Source organism: Populus nigra, chromosome 10 (assembly GCF_951802175.1).
Source record: "Populus nigra chromosome 10, ddPopNigr1.1, whole genome shotgun sequence".
Taxonomy (NCBI): domain Eukaryota; kingdom Viridiplantae; phylum Streptophyta; class Magnoliopsida; order Malpighiales; family Salicaceae; genus Populus; species Populus nigra.
The window spans coordinates 2,981,086-2,992,283 of NC_084861.1; the positions used below are offsets into that span (position 1 = coordinate 2,981,086).

An 11,198-nucleotide genomic window follows, 5' to 3' on the forward strand; every position below is an offset into this window, starting at 1 on the left:
AATACATAAGAATTTCTTCTCAATCTTCTCTGCAAAACTTGAATTCAATTTTCTTCTCACTACCTCCAGAAAACAAACAAGCATGGTTAATGATATCCGGTTTCTCTGGTTGCAATTCCAATATACAGGGTTCCTTGCTGGAAAGCAATTCCTCCACTCCATATGTACATTCATCGTCTAGAAATATATGCATGCAGGCTCCAATGTGAATGGACTCCCCCTCACCCACTGTTTCTTGTAGAAAAATTTCTTTGTATCTCTCATTCCTGGTAGATTATGCATAACTCTATATCCGAAGCGTCTCGGAACCCTCCTGCGTATGTCGTCATAACAATATGTCTAATCAGTTTTTGCATTCATTTATATCTTTCACCCCCTCAGGTTTACTGTGTTTACTAGTTTTCTTTTTCTGGTGCACAACTCATCTTTTTCCTTCCCCTAGTCCTCAAGAAGAAGACCATTAAATGGGGAAAATGAGTTTGTGACGTGATTTAGAAGGAAATTCAGGGAGCAATGGATTTAAGTTAAAAACGTAGTGTTTGAGCATGTTTACATGGTCCTTCAGTCTACAATTTTTTTTTGGATTAGAGGAAACCCCACTTCCCGGAAAGCGTACTTTGTGGGTCCAGGTAAGTGAGTAAAACTCCCGGCTGTCCCAGGTTCTTACAAGAGATGCACGTCCTGACTCGAACTTGAGACCTGCTGTGCAGATCTTAAACTCTTTGCCACCACGCTACGCCCCTTGGAAACCCCTTCAATCTACAAGATAATTCAGCAAAACAATTTTCTTTTTCAACTCATTGCTCTATTTTCCCCAGAATTCATAAATTGGATTCTCCTGAGTTTCAACAGATTGGGTCTAGAAGCTTAAATAAGATGCGTTTTAAGCTCAAATGCTTCTACAATTTTGATGTGCAACATAAAAAGATGCATTTCACTTATCAAATGCCCTGTTGTGTTGACAATGACAGGTCCATCCATCAGGTTCCTTGTGACCTATTTTGAGTGATGGATTGACAAATAATTATTTTTGTATTAATATAGGTATTCAGGTCAGCTTGCATCTTAATTAAATTCATATATTTTAAAATTAATAATCATATAAATTTTTAAAAGTTTTTAAAAAATTTTAACTTATAATCATTGAAAAAAAAAAATCCAAGATCTTTTCTGAGTTACTCAGGACAGACAATTCTCATAATTTCAAGCAAGGCAGCAATAGCCCTCGTCACATCATCCAGCCCCCACCAGACTCGACAAACACTAATGTTTTGTGTGGGAATGGTGAAAGCAACGACAAAAAAATAAAATTATTATTCGACTATTTAGAGATTTTAATATTGTAAGATTATTCTAGATTTTTTGTATTTTAGGAATGACAATATATTATTCAGAAAGTATTTAATATTGTGGTCACTGTTATGATTATGATTAGAAAAAAATAATTTTGATAAAAATATTTTTTGTGGTTTGTGCATATATTTTGTGTGTTTGGTTAAAAGTGTAGTTTGACTTTATTATAGTAAAAACATGTTTGGTTAAAACCATGATTGTGATTGATGTTATACATAAAATGACTAAAAAAAGCATACATAAAATAATTCTTTGTGTTAAGAGGAAACAAAACATGTAGTCCAAATAAAAACCGGTAAAAAATTAAAATTATTATTTGTTATTACAAAATAAATATTATTGCCCCATCAAACTATTTGCAATGCCATCACGAAAATAATTCATACGCGACGCCCTCTGGTGCCCACGTGGTTGTGATTGTGGAACGACATCGAGAAAAGTATCAGGAGAAACAAAATCAAGATGACTATCAAACTTCTTAAATGCAACATCTTGGCCCGAATATAGTTATGCAGCGTCATTGATGCGACAACAATTTTAACTTGTGTTTTGTAAGGAAACTCAGGCAAGTTTTGCAAGATTCGCCATCTTTTATTCCAAACTCTAAATGTACGTTCGATTACATATCGTAAGGATGAATGAACACGGTTGAATAGTTCCTTCCAACTTCGCGGTTGTCCTCGTCGATGAAATTTTGAAAGATGATATCTCTCCCCTCTATATGGACCCAAGTAACCGTACTCATTCGGATATCCCGAATCAACGAGATAATACTTCCCTACATAAATTTAATTATTGTTTCACTCTTATTTCCTATTTCATATAAAAAAAATAAGAACAGCTGAACAACACCCCTATTTTTTGCGGATGAATACCTTTCGGTGGCCTCGAAAATCGTATATTTATATTTCCATATGTATTGTTCCCATAACCAGCATTGATACTACCTCCCAAATCACTTCCAGAACTTGTACCAGCAAACTCATCAGACACATACCAAACAACATTATTCATAACATTTTCATATTGGTCATCAAATAACGCATTAAACCAATTCGCATCTATATCTACAAACACAACATGATATCAATTTTGAACCTGCAAAGTACCGATAAAAATACATGTTCATGGAAGAATTTGTTTTGAATATTTTTAACTTTAATGGCGACCTGAACTTAACCCAAAACAATTATGTTGGGGCAATTCCTAATTATCGAACATATTTTACTTATAAGTAATTCATTCAATATTTTACAACATAACCATAATTTCAATTTTCAACCTGCAAAGTACCGGTAAAAAGACAATGTCCATGGAAGAATTAGTTTCGAATATTTTTAACTTTAATGGCGAAGAAACAATCTTTTTGATTAAACATCAGCCTTAAAACAACAAAATCAGTAACGTTTTTTGCTTAATTATTTGTACAGAATATATTTCACGCAACTTTCAAATTAGTAACACATAGGGGTGATTATTTTCGGTTCGGTTCGGTTTTTATCAAAAAAATAACCAAATCAAAATTTAAAAAAAACCGAAACTGGGTCAAACCGGCCGGTTTCAGTTCAGTTTTTTAGGGCAAAAACCAGTTCAAACCGGTTTGGCTCGGTTTTTCCGGTTTTGGCTCGGTTTTCTCGCTTTTGGCTCGGTTTTCTCGCTTTTGGCTCGGTTTTTTTAGTTTTGGCTCGGTTTTTCTGGTTTGGCTCGGTTTGTTTCGGGTTCGGTTCGGTTTTTTTGGTTTTTTGCTTATAAAACCGAAACCAAATAGAACCGGCCAGTTTTTTCAAAATTTTAATTGGTTTAATCGGTTTTTTTTCGGTTTGGTTTTTTCGGTTATTTTTTTTCCGGTTTTTCCGGTTTTTTGATTTTTTTGCTCACTAACCTCAAATTAGCAACTAACCTTCTAAATTCAAAGCAATTGACGTGGCAGTGTCAAACCAGCAACTAAACCTTCTAAAAAAAAAGCAATACACGTGGGAATGCTTGAAATATTTGTTTGCAGCAAATGAACATGGCTGAAATGAGAATGCAACTTAAATAGAAACACATACATGACAGAAATTCAAACCATTACTGCCATTAAATTCAGTAACCCCCATTCAAACCATTAGCAGCCATTCAACTCAGCAACAACCATTCAACCTAGAAAATTGAATATTGTAATTTCTCGGATTTGATAGTTGTTGCTGAGTTGAATGGTTGTTAATGGCTTGAATGTTTGTTATTGCTTTGAATGGTTATTGCTGAGTTGAATTGCTGCTATTGCTTTGAATGGTTTTTGCTTAATTATTATCTGTACAAATAATTAAGCAAAAAATGTTACTGTTTTTGTTGTCCTAGGGCTGTTGTTAAGTTAAAAAGATTGTTCCTTCGCCATTAAAGTTAAAAATATTCAAAACTAATTCTTCCATGGACAATGTCTTTTTACCGATACTTTGCAGGTTGAAAATTGAAATTAAGGTTATGTTGTAAAATATTGAATGAATTACTTATAAGAAAAATATGTTCGATAATTAGGGATTGCTCCAACGTAATTGTTTTGGGTTAAGTTCAGGTCGCTATTAAAGTTAAAAATATTCAAAACAAATTCTTCCATGAACATGTATTTTTATCGGTACTTTTTAAGTTCAAAATTGATATTATATTGTGTTTGTAGATATAGATGCGAATTGGTTTAATGCGCTATTTGATGACCAATATGAAAATGTTATGAATAATGTTGTTCGGTATGTGTCTAATGGGTTTGCTGGTACAAGTTCTGGAAGTGGTTTTGGAGATAGTATCAGTGCTGGTTATGGGAACAATACATACGAGGAGGACGACGACGACCAAAATCAACAAGATGACGATGACGTTGGCGATTTATTTTGGCATAGAGATTGTGATCACAATAAATTAATAATATGCACCTGGAGCACTGACTTTATATTATAATACGTATATTTATAAAAAAAAACCATGTATGGTTTCATACAACACATGAATGAGATGGTTGATTGAAATTTTAAATGGGTATTGGGTACGTTGTGTTAACATGTTTCAGATGGATGCAGACACATTGAAGAGTTTATCTGTTGATTTGGAAACGATGTACAGGTTGAAACAGTCTAGAAGGATGAGTGTTATTGAGAAGGTAGGCATTTTCTCTACACTTTAGCTCTAAGCGTTTCGAACAGGGAAGTTTAGGAGAGGTTTCACCATTCAGGTGAAACTGTTTCCAGAAATTTCAACGAAGTTCTTCGTTTTGTGTGCTTGCTAGCTGCTGATTTAATCAAACCAGTAGATTTAGAATTCACAGCAACACCCTTGAAAATTGCAATGAATCCAAGATATATACTCCATTTCAAGGTATCAAATACTTTATGTAAATTGTTAAATATTTCAAAAGGTTACAATCAAATATTTAAGTACAATTAAAATGATTCAGCAACAAATTTTTTTTTTTTGTAGAATTGTATTAGAGCGATTGATGGAACACATGTACATGCATGTGTATCACAAGAAAATCAAATCCCATTTATTAGTAGAAAAGGTGTACCAATGCAAAATATAATGGCAGCATGTAACTTTAACATGCAATTTATATTTATTTGGGCTGGGTGAGAAAGTAGTGCACACGATACAAGAATATTTCATGAGGCGATTGGAAATACAAATATACGATTTCCGAGGCCACCGGAAGGTATTCACCAGCAAAAAATAGGGGTGTTGTTCAGTTGTTCTTATTTTTTTTATATGAAATAGAAAATAATAGTGAAACAATAATTTATTTTATGCAGCGAAGTATTATCTCGTTGATTCGGGATATCCAAATGAGTACGGTTACTTGGGTCCATATAGAAGGGAGAGATATCATCTTCAAGAATTTCATCGACGAGGACAACCGCGAAATCGGGAGGAACTATTCAACCGTGTACATTTATCCTTACGATGTGTAATCGAACGTACATTTGGAGTTCGGAAGAAAAGGTGGTAAATCTTGCAAAACATGCCTGAGTTTCCTTACAGAACACAGGTTAAAATTGTTGTCGCATCAATGGCGCTGCATAACTATATTCGGGCCAAGATGTTGCATTTAAGGACTTTGATAGCTATCCTGATTTTGTTCCTCCTGATACTTTTCCCGATGTCATTCCACAATCACAACCACGTGGGCACCAGAGGGCATCGCGTATGGATTATGTTCGTGATGGCATTGCAAATAGTTTGATGGGGCAATAATATTTATTTTGTAATAACAAATAACAATTTTATTTTTTTACCGGTTTTTATTTGGACTACATGTTTTGTTTCCTCTTAACACAGAATCATTTAATTTATGTCATTTTTAGTCATCAACTGCAACCACGGTTTTAACCAAACATGTTTTTACCACAATAAAGTCAAATCACACTTTTAACCAAACACACAAAATATATGCACAAACCACAGAAAAAGTGCTTTTATCAAAATCACTTTTTTCCAACCACAACCACAACAGCTACCACAATACCAAACAATTAGTAGTTAAACCAGCAACTTAGTTTATTCTAGTTTTCTTTATGAATTTAATAGTTTTTTTTTTAATTCATATATGGTTTGGTGTCTATGAATAAGCACCCTACCTAAACATTGACAAAAAAAGGTGGAACATTGAAATCATAACATAAAAAATTGACTTTTCTCAAAGATTGGATTGGTTCTCTAGTTCTGTGATTTGTCCATGGATGCACATCAATGGTAGTTGACTATTAATATACCAATTTCATTTCCACAGAGCAAATAATTGTAGGGAGAAAATAAAGATGTTTTTCAAACATTGAGCGCACACCAACGTATAGACAGAAAAATCAAAAAAGGAAAGCCAGAGGCAAAGACCTGGCTATATACCTCCAAGTAATGTATAATGTTTCAAATTGTTTTCCATTCCTTGTAGATAATTCAAAGTAATTTCTACTTCATAAGAGTGTGGCAGGACTCTGGAACAGGACATACCTTATCTAATGGGCTTTTTGATGCCTTCTGTGCTCTATAGAAACCTGGCATTGGCGTGGGTTTGAAATTAGAGCTATGTCTTAGCTTTTTAATCTCTTCCTCTTTTTCCTCCTGTGACAATCATAGTGTTTTGGGGCATATATTTAGGGAACACTATCATCAAAGGAAACCTACGGCAGGAAAAAAATTCTTTTGGTATGCAGACATGCATACAGAGACATACTTGACCGCATTCTTCTTTCAAATTATATTGATCTGTTTTCCGTTCATTGCCACATCATAGCAATTTGATACCAACAAAGAAAATGAGCATAATATATGGAAGTGTACCTTTGATTTTGTTCTAAGGTGTGTGCTCTCTGCCGGCTTAGCATTAGATTTTTCTTCCAATTTCATGGAAAACTGAAATTTATTTTAAAAATGATCTTAACTTAGTGGTTAACAGAAAACAGCATTGTATGCTCAAGATGTCAAAATCTTTCACTAGAAGAATTTTGTCCAATAGAGAAAGAAGGATAGCAGTCCAATGGATATACCTCTTTCCTTCTCTTTGCCCTTTCATCACTTTTCAAGACAAAAGAAGATGGGGCCAGCTTAGCAGTTTTCCTATCCACCCGACTGGATTTGAGAGACCTGTCACAAACATTGACGCAACAATGAACTTTCCATGCAAGGTAAATCTTTTAGGTGTTTGCACAAGAGCAACTTAGAGGAAGTAAACTGTAAAATACAATGTTGTTTCAAATTTCTTCATGATGTCACTCTATAAATCATATATACGAATGCTAAACTACATGGTACTCTCACAGACCAATAGAAAAGTGTTGGTTAGCATAAGCCACAAATTTTGTGATGTTAGAAAGACAGGAAACAAATTATAAATAAAATGAGGAAGTTCAGAACACTGAAAATGAAAAATCCCACTTGCAAAAGGCAAAATAGGTAAACTTCAGTATGGACGCTTTTGTTAAAGCTAGCCAACTTAGTTGTTAAGTCACTTGATATGGTACCAAGCAACCTGGAATGAAATCCCATTCAAACTTGTGATAGGAGAGATTAAAGGAGGGAGAGGGATCACTCCCATCGTGTAGCTGAGAAGTCAAAAGGACTTCCTATGAACCAAAAAACAAACAAACAAACAAACAAGGAGCCCCAACCAAAGAATAAGACTGATAAAGTTGTTGAAATTTATGATTATACAAGCTCAGCATTGGATTCATATGTATTTAAAGCAAGCTAATCACAAGCGAAGTGCATGGTAGATAAAGTAAGAAGAGGACCATGAGAATCGAAGTTTGGATTGACAAACATGGTGGTCTATAGGATGACTAGTTTACCACATAACACAAGTATTTCTAGGAGTTTAATTTTGCTCCTATCATTGATTAGCTTTCACCTTCTCCATCACCTGCCTCGTTTGTTAGAGAAAATAACGTAAATTTCAAAGCTATATATATCCAGCCACCCAACAGATAGAAATGAACATGTTTGCACATGTATGTCAATATGCAAGTGTGCATTTGCACGACAAAAATATCACCCATGTTGCACAAATGCATTCATGCAATGATAAACACATTCATCAGGATACAAAGTAGACAATTTGAACATTACACTATATTCTCCGTTCGTGGTGTCATTGACGTGGAAACCTTAACATCTGTCCCTTTGGCAGGCACCTGCTCAAGAAAATTGAGATTTTGAGATTCAACAAGCTAAACATATCCGCTGGGTGGTAAAATTATTTTAAAGGTCATGCCATAAGCCTAACCAGGTGACGGACCTGCTTTTCTCTAATAGCTCTCTCTTCAGCAGAAGATTTCCACTGGCTAAAATTGTTTTGGAATGTCTTAAATGCTCTTTTGACAATGTCCTTATCCCCCATTTTCTCCCTAATAAATGATTTTCTAGTAGTTATAAGAGGATCTGGCTCAGAATTTGAGGGATCCATGGTCAGAGACAAGTGCAAGGATTTAGAAGTCACTTTCTTGTTCTCTCCAGCAGGAGGATTTTTGCTCCTTGGTAACAATGAGCCATTCAATTTCTTCGTGGAAGACTGTGATGCAGACAGTGAACTAGAAGTTGGCACACGCTTTGAGACCTTTGGAGTGGAAATTTGTGGCTGTTTAGTTGCAAGTGGTTCTGGTTTCTTCTTTGTCCTTGCTATGTCTCTAACCTTGCTCAGTGGAATAATCTAAAATAGTATAGCAAAACATATGAGCTACTGATATTAATAAGAACCAAAGTTGCAAGAGGGACACAAAAAGCTCTCCGCAATTAGTTTTTTTTTTTTTTTCTGCGGCAATGGCCAAGTTCAGTAGCATAATAATTCACCTTTGAAGATCCCCTTTGATGATCGAACTTCACTTTTTCCTCTTTGATCATTAGGATGCTTTCCATCTCTTTTTCTGAGTTCTTTAGCAATTCCCTCATATCTTGATATCCCTTTTCCTCCTCTTTTATTAAAGCCAATTCTTCCAGCTTGGTTGACTCGGGGCTATCTAATTTGTTTTCCAGTTCTTCTTTCACTCTCCCGTTCGATGAAGTTTGACTTTGTACATCATTTGCAGCGTCTTCATAGAGCCCACTCAATGAGGCTTGACCATGTACATCAATTGCAGCGTCTTCATAAGGGTCATCGACATGGCCACCACCCGCTCATTATCCAATTTACTTTCGTGCCTAATCCCTTCAGCAGAAGTTTGGCCATTGGACACATCAAAGCTGGAATCCGTCTGGCCATTCTTGCCCGTTAGATCTCCAATGCTATGGTTGTTTTCCATCGATGATTCATGTTCTATCTGCTTCTCCTGATCAAATAGCTCAGCCTTTCTAGCAGCAATCTTTTTGTAATGGGCCTCAAAGTAGGCCTTTTTCTCAGCTACAGATCCAGGAGTGGCACACTTCTCTACTTCCTCCAAGTACTTATTCTGTGAGAAGGACGACCATTTCTCCCAAGACAAAGAATCATTCTCAAATCTACCAAATGAAACTGATACTTGAAGAGCAGGATCTGAGGCAGCTGTTCCTCCTATCTGTTTATGCAATCACAAGAAACCAAAATTCAAGAAAGAAACAGAATGACTGCTAATAACTACACAAGAACAGAAAGCATGGATTGGAAATCAATCAAGAACCTACAACAAAAATAAGTAAATTCAAGAAGACAATAACGATAACTAGATCCTAAACAAATGGGCAACATTTTTACAGATCAAGGGACGAGTGAGTGTACCTTATCTTCATAACTTGAGGCCGCTACTATTGATTCACCCATAACTACACCACCACTCCAGAGCTGAATGAATTACGACTACGACACAAACAGTTTACCCCATTGCCTGCAGTGGCAAACGCATGCCAACAATTCATTGAGTAACAATGAAAAAAAGACTAAGAAGAAGCTAATGCCAATGAATCGAGACAAAGAGAAGAAAAAAACCACATAATAAGAAAGTATGAATGGGAGTATGCGATGGGTTTCAAAGTACTGTTTTTTTTTCCTCTATTTTTTAGCAGACGGACTTTTAGCTGTGTATTATCACTTCACCTTTTCCACCCTAATGGATCTTTGACAGTTTGGTACTCGTGGAAACTACTGATAACCCAATAATCAGACAGAAAGTTTTCTCTTTCTCTAGGGGTTGTTGTTTACGTTCAGTGGTTAGAGAAACAGAGACATGAAAAGATCTTAGAAGGGTTGAGCTCAATTATGATTAGATTCAACCAAAGAAAAGAAAAGCAAGAAAGCACAATGATTACAACCGAACTTCTCAGGTAAATATTAATATTGCTTGTTGTTTACTTGTTCATGTTAATATATATATATATATATATATATATATATATATATATATATATATATATAATATTTTTTATTTATTTTTAATATTATCACCTTATAATTATCATAAAATATTAAAAAAATATATTAATTTAATAATAATTTAATATTTTTTCAAATCAAAAATAATTTTAAAAAATATCTAAAAACAGAAGTAAAATATATGTCAAACACCCCATTTATCAATATAATTCTAGAACAACGTTGTCGGATTATTATTATTATTAGTATTATTATTATTATAAAAAATCATGTTTGAATAAAGATTAAAATTCTTTTCTAAAAAAATGACCTTGTAAAAAGAATCGAGCCTACCTAGATTAATCCGCTAAACATGTGTTTAAAGTTATGAAATCTGGATAACCCAATAAAAAATAAAACAAAAAAATCACAAAGTCTATTTTAAAAAAAAAAATACAATATCGAATAATGAAACTTGAATGTAAAATAAGTAAAATAAAACAAAAATATATCGACTTGCATTAATTTTTCAAACTCATGACCTAATCATTTGATCGGAAACATCTTATTTGAAAAAAAATAATGAAGTTCAATTCTCAAATAATTAAATGTTAAAGGATAAAATTAAAAAAAATAATTCTACAAAATGATCTAAAACAAAAGAAAATGAAATTAAGAGAATGAAGATCAAAATTGAAATAAAAAGTTAAATTAGAGGACAACTATAAATTTTTTATTGGAGGGTGAAATTGAAAAAAAAAATCAATTTAACAAAGGACGAAAAACAAAATTAAAAAAGATAACTTATTACAGATTAGAATTGAATGATAAATTGAAAACAAATCGAATTTTTACAAAAATATCAAAAATCAAAATTAAAAATCAAAAGAAAAATAATCAAAGTTTACATCTCAATAATAATAAGATAACTTTGAAATTTTGAATGGCCAGTGTGATTTTTAAGTTGATGGAAGAGAAAAGTGGAAGAGAAAGAAAAAAAAAACCACTAGAGTTGTACTGCATTGAGTGTGCCATCCCAAAAAAAAGATCTCAATGCGACGCTTTC

At 33.9% G+C, this 11,198-nt stretch overlaps 1 pseudogene; it reads right to left on the minus strand.

The window, feature by feature from the left end:
* Positions 1 to 324: 324 nt before the first annotated feature.
* On the minus strand, positions 325 to 10,108 carry LOC133704955 (protein WVD2-like 7; annotated as a pseudogene).
* Positions 10,109 to 11,198: the final 1,090 nt, after the last annotated feature.